The sequence below is a fragment of the Thermobia domestica genome, chromosome 4 (assembly GCF_964235325.1).
Source record: "Thermobia domestica chromosome 4, izTheDome1.hap1.1, whole genome shotgun sequence".
In the NCBI taxonomy this organism is placed as follows: Eukaryota; Metazoa; Arthropoda; class Insecta; order Zygentoma; family Lepismatidae; genus Thermobia; species Thermobia domestica.
In genome coordinates, this window is record NC_137457.1 from 106,022,183 (window position 1) to 106,028,182 (window position 6,000).

Consider the following 6,000-nt stretch of genomic DNA (forward strand, 5'->3'; position numbering starts at 1 on the left):
GTATTCAAAGAGCTTGGCCCACAAGATATCCTTCGTATATTTACTTTGTGTGTAGGGATCTTGAGGGATCACCACCTAATTTGGTCCGAATATAGAGGGTCAAAAGTTAGGAATCAAGTTTGTCGTTCGAGTTCGAGGAGGTATACCAGGAAGGGCAATAATAAGATCTTACAGAACAAAAAGGAATAGATGAGAAGTGGTATTTCATTTTGTATTCAAAGAGCTTGGCTTACAAGAACTCCTTCGTATATTTACTTTGTGTGTAGGGATCTTGAGGAATCACCACCTCTTTTGGTCCGAATATAGAGGGTCAAAAATTAGGAATCAAGTTTGTCGTTCGAGTTCGAGGAGGTATACCGGGAATGCCAATAATAAAATCTTACAAAACAAAAAGGAATAGATGAGAAGTGGTATTTCATTTTGTATTCAAAGAGCTTGGCTTACAAGAACTCCATCATATATTTACTCTGTGTATAGGGATCTTGAGGGATCACCACCTAATTTGGTCCGAATATCGAGTGTCAAAAGTTAGGGATCAAGTTTGCTGTTCGAGTTCGAGGAGGTATACCAGGAATGGCAATAATAAGATCTTACAGAACAAAAAAGAATAGATGAGAAGTGGCATTTCATTTTGTATTCAAAGAGCTTGGCTTACAAGAACTCCTTCGTATATTTACTTTGTGTGTAGGGATCTTGAGGGATCACCACCTAATTTGGTCCGAATATAGAGGGTCAAAAGATAGGAATCAAGTTTGTCGTTCGAGTTCGAGGAGGTATACCGGGAATGGCAATAGTATCTTACAGAACAAAAAGGAATAGATGAGAAGTGGTATTTCATTTTGTATTCAAAGAGCTTGGCCTACAAGAACTCCATCATATGTTTACTCTGTGTATAGGGATCTTGAGGGATCACCACCTAATTTGGTCCGAATATAGAGTGTCAAAAGTTAGGGATCAAGTTTGCTGTTCGAGTTCGAGGAGGTATACCAGGAATGGCAATAATAAGATCTTACAGAACAAAAAGAATAGATGAGAAGTGGTATTTCATTTTGTATTCAAAGAGCTTGGCTTACAAGAACTCCTTCGTATATTTACTTTGTGTGTAGGGATCTTGAGGGATCACCACCTAATTTGGTCCGAATATACAGGGTCAAAAGTTAGGAATCAAGTTTATCGTTCGAGTTCGAGGAGGTATACCGGGAATGGCAGTAGTATCTTGTAGAACAAATAGGAATAGATGAGAAGTGGTATTTCATTTTGTATTCAAAGAGCTTGGCTTACAAGAACTCCTTCGTATATTTGCTTTGTGTATAGGGATCTTGAGGGATCACCACCTAATTTGGTCCGAATAAAGAGCGTCAAAATTTAGGAATCAAGTTTGTCGTTCGAGTTCGAAAAGGTATACAGGGAATGGCAATAGTATCTTACAGAACAAAAAGGAATAAATGAGAAGTGGTATTTCATTTTGTATTCAAAGAGCTTGTCTTACAAGAACTACATCATATATTTACTTTGTGTGTAGGGATCTTGAGGGATCACCACCTAATTTGGTCCGAATAAAGAGCGTCAAAAGTTAGGAATCAAGTTTGTCGTTCGAGTTCGAGGAAGTATACCAGGAATGGCAATAATAACATCTTACAGAACAAAAAGAAATAGATGAGAAGTGGTATTTCATTTTGTATTCAAAGAGCTTGGCTTACAAGAACTCCATCATAAATTTACTTTGTGTGTAGGGATCTTGAGGGATCACCACCTAATTTGGTCCGAATAAAGAGCGTCAAAAGTTAGGAATCAAGTTTGTCGTTCGAGTTCGAGGAGGTATACCAGGAATGGCAATAATAACATCTTAGAGTACAAAAAGGAATAGATGAGAAGTGGTATTTCATTTTGTATTCAAAGAGCTTGGCTTACAAGAACTCCATCATATATTTACTTTGTGTGTAGGGATCTTGAGGGATCACCACCTAATTTGGTCCGAATATAGAGGTCAAAAGTTAGGAATCAAGTTTGTCGTTCGAGTTCGAGGAGGTATACCAGGAATGGCAATAATAAGATCTTACAGAACAAAAGGCAATAGATGAGAAGTGGTATTTCATTTTGTATTCAAAGAGCTTGGCTTGCAAGAACTCCTACGTATAATTACTTTGTGTGTAGGGATCTTGAAAGATCACCACCTAATTTGGTCCGAATATAGAGGGTCAAAAGATAGGAATCAAGTTTGTCGTTCGAGTTCGAGGAGGTATACCGGGAATATCAATAGTATCTTACAGAACAAAAAGGAATAGATGAGAAGTGGTATTTCATTTTGTATTCAAAGAGCTTGGCTTACAAGAACACCATCATATATTTACTTTGTGTATAGGGATCTTGAGGGATCACCACCTAATTTGGTCCGAATAAAGAGTGTCAAAAGTTAGGAATCAAGTTTGTCGTTCGAGTTCGAGGAGGTATACCAGGAATGTCAGTAATAAGATCATACAGAACAAAAACGAATAGATGAAAAGTGGTATTTCACTTTGTATTCAAAGAGCTTGGCTTACAAGAACTCCTTCGTATATTTACTTTGTGTATAGGGATCTTGAGGGATAACCATCTAATTTGGTCCGAATATAGAGGGTCTAAAGTTAGGAATCAAGTTTGTCGTTCGAGTTCGAGGAGGTATACCGGGAATGGCAATAGTATCTTACAGAACAAAAAGGAATAGATGAGAAGTGGTATTTCATTTTGTATTCAAAGAGCTTGGCTTACAAGAACTCCATTATATATTTACTTTGTGTGTAGGGATCTTGAGGGATCACCACCTAATTTGGTCCGAATATAGAGGTCAAAAGTTATGGATCAAGTTTGTCGTTCGAGTTCGAGAAGGTATACCAGGAATGGCAATAATAAGATCTTACAGTTCAGAAAGGAATAGATGAGAAGTGGTATTTCATTTTGTATTCAAAGAGCTTGGCTTACAAGATATCCTTCGTATATTTACTTTGTGTGTAGGGATCTTGAGGGATCACCACCTAATTTGGTCCGAATATAGAGGGTCAAAAGTTAGGAATCAATTTTGTCGTTCGAGTTCGAGGAGGTATACCAGGAATGGCAATAATAAGATCTTACAAAACAAAAAGGAATAGATGAGAAGTGGTATTTCATTTTGTATTCAAAGAGCTTGGCTTACAAGAACTCCTTCGTATATTTACTTTGTTTGTAGGGATCTTGAGGGATCACCACCTAATTTGGTCCGAATATAGAGGGTCAAATGTTAGGAATCAAGTTTGTCGTTTGAGTTCGAGGAGGTATACCGTGAATGGCAATAGTATCTTACAGAACAAAAAGGAATGGATGAGTAGTAGTATTTCATTTTGTATTCAAAGAGCTTGGCTTACAAGAACTCCATCATATATTTACTTTGTGTATAGAAATCTTGAGGGATCACCACCTAATTTGGTCCGAATATAGAGGGTCAAATGTTAGGGATCAAGTTTGCCGTTCGAGTTCGAGGAGGTATACCAGGAATGGCAATAATAAGATCTTACAAAACAAAAAGAATAGATGAGAAGTGGTATTTCATTTTGTATTCAAAGAGCTTTGCTTACAAGAACTCCTTCGTATATTTACTTTGTGTGTAGGGATCTTGAGGGATCACCACCTAATTTGGTCCGAATATACAGGGTCAAAAGTTAGGAATCAAGTTTGTCGTTCGATTTCGAGGAGGTATACCGGGAATGGCAATAGTATCTTACAGAACAAATAGGAATAGATGAGAAATGGTATTTCATTTTGTATTCAAAGAGCTTGGCTTACAAGAACTCCTTCGTATATTTACTTTGTGTATAGGGATCTTGAGGGTTCACCACCTAATTTGGTCCGAATATACAGGGTCAAAAGTTAGGAATCAAGTTTGTCGTTCGAGTTCGAGGAGGTATACCAGGAATGGCAACAATAAGATCTTACAGAACAAAAAGGAATAGATGAGAAGTGGTATTTCATTTTGTATTCAAAGAGCTTGGCTTAAAAGAAATCCTTCGTATATTTACTTTGTGTGTAGGGATCTTGAGGGATCACCACCTAATTTGGTCCGAATATAGAGGGTCAAAAGTTAGGAATCAAGTTTGTCGTTCGAGTTCGAGGAGGTATACCAGGAATGGCAATAATAACATCTTACAGAACAAAAAGGAATAGATGAGAAGTGGTATTTCATTTTGTATTCAAAGAGCTTGGCTTACAAGAAATCCTTCGTATATTTACTTTGTGTGTAGGGATCTTGAGGGATCACCACCTAATTTGGTCCGAATATAGAGGGTCAAAAGTTAGGAATCAAGTTTGTCGTTCGAGTTCGAGGAGGTATACCAGGAATGGCAATAATAAGATCTTACAAAACAAAAAGGAATAGATGAGAAGTGGTATTTCATTTTGTATTCAAAGAGCTTGGCGTACAACAACTCCTTCGTATATTTACTTTGTGTGTAGGGATCTTGAGGGATCACCACCTAATTTGGTCCGAATATAGAGGGTCAAAAGTTAGGAATCAAGTTTGTCGTTCGAGTTCGAGGAGGTATACAGGGAATGGCAATAGTATCTTACAGAACAAAAAGGAATAGATGAGAAGTGGTATTTCATTTTGTATTCAAAGAGCTTGGCTTACAAGAACTCCATCATATATTTACTTTGTGTATAGGGTTCTTGAGGGATCACCACCTAATTTGGTCCGAATATAGAGGGTCAAAAGTTAGGGATCAAGTTTGCTGTTCGAGTTCGAGGAGGTATACCAGGAATGGCAATAATAAGATCTTACAGAACAAAAAGAATAGATGAGAAGTGGTATTTCATTTTGTATTCAAAGAGCTTGGCTTACAAGAACTCCTTCGTATATTTACTTTGTGTGTAGGGATCTTGAGGGATCACCACCTAATTTGGTCCGAATATACAGGGTCAAAAGTTAGGAATCAAGTTTGTCGTTCGAGTTCGAGGAGGTATACCGGGAATGGCAATAGTATCTTGCAGAACAAATAGGAATAGATGAGAAGTGGTATTTCATTTTGTATTCAAAGAGCTTTGCTTACAAGAACTCCTTCGTATATTTACTTTTTGTATAGGGATCTTGAGGGATCACCACCTAATTTGGTCCGAATATAGAGGGTCAAAAGTCAGGAATCAAGTTTGTCGTTCAAGTTCGAGGAGGTATACCAGGAATGTCAATAATAAGATCTTACAGAACAAAAACGAATAGATGAGAAGTTGTATTTCATTTTGTATTCAAAGAGCTTGGCTTACAAGAACTCCTTCGTATATTTACTTTGTGTATAGGGATCTTGAGGGATCACCATCTATTTTGGTCCGAATATAGAGGGTCAAAAGTTAGGAAAAAAAGTTTGTCGTTCGAGTTCGAGGAGGTATACCAGGAATGTCAATAATAACATCTTACAGAACAAAAAGGAATAGATGAGAAGTGGTATTTCATTTTGTATTCAAAGAGCTTGGCTTACAAGAACTCCATCATATATTTACTTTGTGTGTAAGGATCTTGAGGGATCACCACCTAATTTGGTCCGAATATAGAGGTCAAAAGTTATGGACCAAGTTTGTCGTTCGAGTTCGAGAAGGTATACCAGGAATGGCAATAATAAGATCTTACAGTTCAGAAAGGAATAGATGAGAAGTGGTATTCATTTTGTATTCAAAGAGCTTGGCTTACAAGAACTCCTTCGTATATTTACTTTGTGTGTAGGGATCTTGAGGGATCACCACCTAATTTGGTCCGAATATAGAGGTCAAAAGTTATGGATCAAGTTTGTCTTTCGATTTCGAGAAGGTATACCGGGAATGCCAATAGTATCTTACAGAACAAAAAGGAATAGATGAGAAGTGGTATTTCATTTTGTATTCAAAGAGCTTGGCTTAGAAGAACTCCATCATATATTTATTTTGTGTATAGGGATCTTGAGGGATCACCACCTAATTTGGTCCGAATATAGCGGGTCAAAAGTTAGGAATCAAGTTTGTCGTTCG